Below are 7,949 nucleotides of genomic sequence, written 5' to 3'. Positions count from 1 at the left end.
ATTATAACACCACGTGGTGTCCAAACTCTTAACTCCCCCTGATGTAAGTTCTTCGGCATGCGACGTGAATGACGGAACAATATGATTACAGTAGCCTAAGCATATGGGTACTATGTTAATGACCCTTCTTACAAGCATGTTTCTTGTTAAATGTGACAATGAATACAATGGATACGCAAACATTGTGCACACATATTGCAACAGTTGACACACAGTTTGGGGGGAGGTCTCTAAATAATGCTAATTTAACCATTCTCCTATTTGTTTAAAATGCTATTTGTACTGCTACATTGGTAAATATATTTAAAATCTTGTTAAAAATCTTAAATAAACGAACACCCCCACCTCTGTGTCACCTCTGTGTTTAAACCCTCCAGAACTGTCATTAAGCACACCTGGTCCCTATTCCCACTGATTAGTAATTGTATAAATGTGCCCTTTGTTTATTATTGTTCTGTCGATTATTGTTCCAATGTCCGTTGGACGTGTGAGTACCTGTGCTATGTTGTTTTGGCTTTCGTGCCACGTATATTGTGCAGATGATTACGGTCTCGTCCCGTGTGATAATCATTGTGCGATTGTGTATATTAATTCGAGGTACTCCTCGCTCTCTTGTTTGGGTTTCTACCCTGTGTTTTGTGTAGTACCCTTCCAGACTCATATTAAACATCTCCAATCCAATATTAAATTTAGAATCGGCTTCCTATTTCGCAACAAAGCCTCCTTCTGTCACGATTGCTATCATAGACGGACCAAGGCGCAGTGTGATTCGAGTTGCACATATTTTATTAGTGAAACTTAAACAAAACAATATCCCACAAATGCAGGTGGGAACAGGGACACCGTAAGTATGATCCCCAACTAGAGACAACAAATATCAGCTGCCTCTAATTGGGAACCATACTAAGAGCACCAACATAGAAATGCATCGACTAGAACACCCCCTAGTCACGCCCTGACCTACAACACCATAGAGAACCAAGGGCTCTCTATGGTCAGGGAGTGACAATACCCCCCTCCAAAGATGCGGACTCCGGCCACAAAGACAGAAACCAAAATGGGGGGTTGGGGGGGGGGTGACTAGTGTCGGTGGCGGCTACGGTGCGGGTCGTAGCCCCAGCCCAGACCCCGGATCCGGCCATGGCGCGGGACTGGATGCCGTGCCTGGACTGGGCACCAGCGCAGAGGAAGGCTCCTGCCATAGAGCGGGACTGGACGCCTGGACTTGGCACCGGCACAGAGGAAGGCTCCTGTGCCTGGACCAGGCACCCGCGCAGAGGAAGGCTCTTGCCATGGAGCGGGACTGGATGCCATGCCTGGACTGGGTACCGGCGCAGAGGAAGACTCCTGCCATGGAGCGGGACTGGACGCCGTGCCTGGACTGGGCACCAGCGCAGAGGAAGGCTCCTGCCATAGAGCGGGACTGGACGCCTGGACTGGGCACCGGCACAGAGGAAGGCTCCTGTGCCTGGACCAGGCACCCGCGCAGAGGAAGGCTCTTGCCATGGAGCGGGACTGGATGCCATGCCTGGACTGGGCACCGGCGCAGAGGAAAGCTCCTGCCATGGAGCAGGACTGGACATCGTGCCTGGACTGGGCATCGGAGCAGGTTGCACTGGACTGATGACACACTCCTCAGGTCGAGTGCGTGGAGCTGGCACAGGTGGCACCGGATTGGTGACACGCTCTTCAGGGCGAGTGCGGGGAGCTGGCACAGGACATACCGGGCTGGGGAGGCGCACTGGAGGCCTGGTGCGTGGAGCCGGCACAGGTTGCGCCGGACTGATGGCACGCACTTCAGGGCGAGTGCGGGGAGCCGGCACAGGACGTACTGGGCTGGGGAGGCGCACTGGAGGCCAGATAGGTGGAGCAGGCACATTTTTCAACAGATTGCTGACATGCTCTTCAGGTCGAATGTTGTGCAGAACACACCTGACTAACATCTCTCTCCTCTCTCGCTCTCCCAACTTCTCCATTGCCTCCCTGACGGTCTCTGGCTCTTCAGGGCGAGTGCGGGGAGCTGGCACAGATGGCACTGGACTAATGACTCGCTCTTCAGGGCGAGTGCGAGAAACTGGCACAGGACGTACCAGGCTGAGAAGGCGCACTGGTGCGTGAAGCCGGCGCCAATGGCACCGAACTGGTGTCACGCTCTTCAGCACGCATGCGCTGCAGCATACTCCTCGCTACCTCCTCTCTCTGGTATCTTTCATTGAATTCCTCCACCGACTCCCAAACTGGCTCTGGCACTCCCTGCTGTTCAGTCGACCACCCCATGTGCCCCCCCCCCCAAAATCTTGGGGTTTCTGAGGCCGCGGCCCCTGCCGTCGTCGCTGTCCTTCCTGATCTTTCTGGGATTTTCTACAAGGAAGGGTCTCGCATCCTCCCCGGAATTCCTCCCAGGTCCAACTCACTTTATCCTCCCGTACACGCTGCTTGGTCCTTGATTGGTGGGATATTCTGTCACGATTGTTATGATAGACAGACCAAGTCGCAGCATGATTTGAGTTCCACATCTTTTATTAGTGAAACTTAAACAGAACAATAAACAAACAGCGACAGTGAAGTAACAGAGCACACAGCAACACTCAACAAAACAATACCCCACAAATGCAGGTGGGAACAGGGAAACCTTAAGTATGATCCCCAACTAGAGACAACAAATATCAGCTGCCTCTAATTGGGAACCATACTATGAGCACCAACATAGAAATGCATCGACTAGAACACCCCCTAGTCACGCCCTGACCTACAACACCACAGAGAACCAAGGGCTCTCTATGGTCAGGGCGTGACACCTTCACTCACGCCGCCAAACATACCCTCGTAAAACTGACTATCCTACCGATCCTCAACTTCCGCGATGTCATTTACAAAATAGCTTCCAATACTCTACACAGCAAACTGGATGCAGTCTATCACAGTGCCATTCTTTTGGTCACCAAAGCCCCTTATACCACCCACCACTACGACCTGTAGGCTCTAGTCGGCTGGCCCTCGCTACATATTCGTCGCCAGACCCAATGGCTCCAGGTCATCTATAAGTCTATAATAGGTAAAGCTCCGCCTTATCTCAGCTCACTAGTCACGATAACAACACCCACCCGTAGCACCCGCTCCAGCAGGTATATCTCACTGGTCATCCCCAAAGCCAACACTTCCTTTGGCCGCCTTTCCTTACAGTTCTCTGCTGCCAATGACTGGAACGAATTGCAAAAATCGCTGGAGGTGGAGACTTATATTTCCCTCATTAACGTCAAACTTCAGCTATCTGTGTAGCTAACCGATTGCTGCAGCTGCACGTAGCCCATCATTAAATAGCCCACCCAATCTACCTACCTCATCCCCATATTGTTTTTATTTACTTTTCTGCTCTTTTGCACACCAGTATTTCTACTTGCTGAATAAAGGCACCGGGAGGAAGACCAAACAAACACATTTTTTTATTTGATTTATTTCACCTTTATTTAACCTGGTAGGCTAGTTGAGAACAAGTTCTCATTTACAACTGCGACCTGGCCAAGATAAAGCAAAGCAGTGTGACACAAACAACAACACAGATAATATGCTGTAATTTGGGGGGGGGGAATATATTGTGGTTTCTATCAGTGTAATTGTCTGCATAATTTCCAATCCTCCATATATTGTTTTTGTAAATATGCAGTGCATTCGGAAAGTATTCAGACCACTTGACTTTTTCCACATTATAGTGTTATTCTGAACTGGAATTAATTGTTTTTTTCTCCTCACACAATACCCCATAATGACAAAGTGAAAACAGGTTTTTAGCAATGTTTGCAAATTTGTTAAAAAACAGAAATACCTTATTTACATAAGTATTCCGACCCTTTGCTATGAGACTCGAAATTGAGCTCAGGTGCATTCTGTTTCCATTGACCATCCTTGAGATGTTTCTAAAACTTAATTGGAGTCTACCTGTGGTAAATTCAATTGTAGGATATTATTTGGAAAGGGACACACCCGTCTATATAAGGTCCCACAGTTGACAGTGCACATCAGACCAAAAACCAAGCCATGAGGTCGAAGGAATTGTCCATAGACAGCTCCGAACCTCAACCCAACAAACCCTTTACTCCAACAGTTAAAGCAGCAGGATTGTGGCTGTGTGTGACTTTTCAGACAGATCTGGGGAAGGGTACCAAAACATTTCTGCAGTATTGAAGGTGCCTAAGAACACAGTGGCCTCCTTCATTCTTAAATGTAATGAAAGAAGTTTAGAACCACCAAGGCTCTTGCTGGCCTCCTTGCCAAACTGAGCAATAGAGGGAGAAGGGCCTTGGTCAGGGAGGTGATCAAGAACTTGATTGTCACTCTGACGAAGCTCCAGAGTTCCTCTGCAGAGATGGGAGAACATTCCAGAAGGACACCAATCAGGCCTTTATGGTAGAGTGGCCAGGCGGAAGCCACTCCTCAGTAAAAGGCACATGACAGCCCACTTGGAGTTTGCCAAAAAGGCACTTAAAGACTCTGACCATGAGAAACAAGATTCTCTAGTCTGATGAAACAAAGATTGAACTCTTTGGCCTGAGTGCCAAGCATCACATCTGGAGGAAACCTGGCACCATCCCTATGGTGCAGCATCATGCTGTGGGGATGTTTGTCAGCAGCAGAGACTGGGAGACTAGTCAGGATTGAGGAAAAGGTGAACGGAGCAAAGTACAGAGAGATTCTTGATGATAACCTGCTCAGGACCTCAGACTGGGGCGAAGGTTCACCTTCCTACAGGACAACAACCCTAAGCACACAGCCATATATACAATGCATACATTTCATGGACGGTATATTTGACATGAGTTATCTTGTGTTTGTTTTAAGTCCAAGCCTTCAGCTACTGTCAACCCCTCCCATCTATCTCTGAAGACCATTCAGTTTCTGTCATATATTTGACATGAGTTATCCTGTGTTTGTTTTAAGTCCAAGCCTTCAGCTACTGTCAACCCCTCCCATCTATCTCTGAAGACCATTCAGTTTCTAGCTGCCATATATTTTTCTACTGTGCTGTGATGTTTTATAACATTTCTTAACCTTTCTATTCTCATAGTTTCTACAGATTGTAAATTAAAGATGAACACCTTTGCTAATAGTTTTATTATAGTACAATTTTTTCCATATGGCTACATTTGTCATCCCGGGACAGTCTCGTATTTCAGCCCCTTTTCAAGTGTACCACATTTTCTTTCTACAAAATAATAATTTTGTCAGCAAGACGCATCAATTAATTCAGGCAACTTGGTGTTTTGTAAATGTCTCTTTCCATTCATCAAATGGCGCGAGTGCACAGTGCAATATTTGGATGCTGGAATTCTTTTAGAGTGGACAAACAATGCCAGGTAGCTTACTTTTTTAATTGATTTGTTTGACAATAAGATGAAAACATAATCACTGGTTGTGTTCATGCCAAATTAAAAGGCAATAAAACATTTTTTTACGTTATCACGTTTTTACAATTAGGCCCATTAAAAAATGCACGAAATTAAAGAAAGACACGGTATAATTCACGACTCTGGCACAATGTTTGTGTATTAATTAAATGGTATGATGCCATTTCGCACTGTTGGTTAGTGGGCAATGACATTCCTTTTTTCTTTGGGACTGTTAATCCCTTTGTAAATTAATTCTGTTGATCAGAATTATGAGTGCTGCATGTGCTGGCCTAATCTGAACTTTTTTGTAAATTCTAGTATTTTCTTTTAAAATAGACATATACAGTTGAAGTCAGAAGTTTACATACACTTATGTCGGAGTCACTAAAACACGTTGTTCAACCACTCCACAAATGTCTTGTTAACAAACTATAGTTTTGGCAAGTCGGTTTGGACATCTACTTTCCAACAATTGTTTACAGACAGATTTTTCACTTATAATTCACTGCATCACAATTCCAGTGGGTCAGAAGTTTATATACACTAAGTTGACTGTGCCTTTAAACAGCTTGGAAAATTCCAGAAAATTATGTAATGGCTTTAGAAGCTTCTGATGGGCTAATTGACATAATTTGAGTCAATTGGAGGTGTACCTGTGAATGTATTTTAAGGCTTACCTTCAAACTCAGTGCCTCTTTGCTTGACATCATGGGAAAATCAAATTAAATCAGCCAAGACCTCCGAAAAAAATGTGTAGACCTCCACAAGTCTGGTTCATCCTTGGGAGCAATTTCCAAACGCCTGAAGGTACCACATTCATCTGTACAAACAATAGTACGCAAGTATAAACACCATGGGACCACGCAGCCATCATACCGCTCAGGAAGGAGACTCGCTCTGTCTCCTAGAGATGAACGTATTGTGGTGCAAAAAGTGCAAATAAATCCCAGAACAGCAAAGGACCTTGTGAAGATGCTGGAGGAAACAGATGCAAAAGTATCTATTATCCACAGTAAAATTAGTCCTATATCAACATAACCTGAAAGGCCGCTCCACAAGGAAGAAGCCACTGCTCCAAAACCACCATAAAAAGCCAGACTATGGTTTGCAACTGCACATGGGGACAAAGATCATACTTTTTGAAGAAATGTCCTTTGGTCTGATGAAAAAAAAATAGAACTGTTTGGCCATAATGTCATCGTTATGTTTGGAGGAAAAAGGGGGAGGCTTGCAAGCCGAAAAACACCATCCCAACCGTGAAGCACGAGGATGGCAGCATCATGTTGTGGGGTGCTTTGCTGCAGGAGGGGCTGGTGCAATTCCCAAAATAGATTGCATCATGAGGATGGAAAATTATGTGAATATATTGAAGCAACATCTCAAGACATCAGTCAGGAAGTTAAAGCTTGGTCGCAAATGGGTCTTCCAAATGAACAATGACCCCAAGCATACTTCCAAAGTTGTGGCAAAATGGCTTAAGGACAACAAAGTCAAGGTATTAGAGAGGCCATCACAAAGCCCTGACCTCAATCCTATAGAACATTTGTGGGCAGAACTGAAAAAGAGTGCGAGCAAGGAGGCATACAACCCTGACTCAGTTACACCAGCTCTGTCAGGAGGAATGGGCCAAAATTCACCCAACTTATTGTGGGAAGCTTGTGGAAGGCTACCCAAAATGTTTGACCCAAGTTAAACAATTTGAAGGCAATGCTACCAAATACTAATTGAGTGTATGTAAACTTCTGACCCACTGGGAATGTGATGAAAGAAATAGAAGCTGAAATAAATCATTCTCTCTACTATTATTCTGACATTTCACCTTCTTAAAATAAAGTGGTGATCCTAACTGACCTAAAACATGTAATTTTACTAGGATTAAATGTCAGGAATTGTGAAAAACTGAGTTTAACTGTGTTTGGCTGAGGTGTAAGTAAACTTCCAACTTCAACTGTACATACCCAGTAATAATAAAATCATCATCACTGTTTTCTGTGGGCATTATCAAGACCAGCCTTTAAATGCTATCTACATGGTAAGGAAGGGTTTATAACTTCTACTGTCTGAGATGGTGCATGTCATATTAAATATGTGACATCATGTTTCATCTAGATTAGATCTAAAATTGGATAGAAATATAGGAGTACCTTGAATAACTAGTCCAATATGTTGGTATGTGAAATGCAAGTTTTGGATTGGAATAGTTCAAGAGGTAGTATTGCTGTGGCGCACCACACATACAGGTCAGGTGGACCATTGAATGCCAAGACACGTGCACCTGTATGAATATCTGCCACCAGATGAGTTACACAAAATGGACCCTGTTAATAAATGAATGAAAAAGAGTCAAGTGATCAAATCAAGCAGCTGATTTAAATGACCTCATAGACAAATCCTCAGATGTATTTAAATGAGCTTATAGTAATGTTGTCATGTCAGGGTATGATATCGCTTCCAACTAGGATTTTTGTAATGGCATTATTAATATCACAGATCAAATAGTATGATGAATAAGGAAATTACAATTTGAAATGCTGTTCACAGTTCTAAATCACAACAAAGGCCAAG

Source organism: Oncorhynchus nerka, linkage group LG18 (genome assembly GCF_034236695.1).
Source record: "Oncorhynchus nerka isolate Pitt River linkage group LG18, Oner_Uvic_2.0, whole genome shotgun sequence".
Taxonomy (NCBI): Eukaryota; Metazoa; Chordata; class Actinopteri; order Salmoniformes; family Salmonidae; genus Oncorhynchus; species Oncorhynchus nerka.
The sequence above is the reverse complement of the archived record's forward strand: the minus strand, read 5'-3'. Positions refer to the sequence as shown.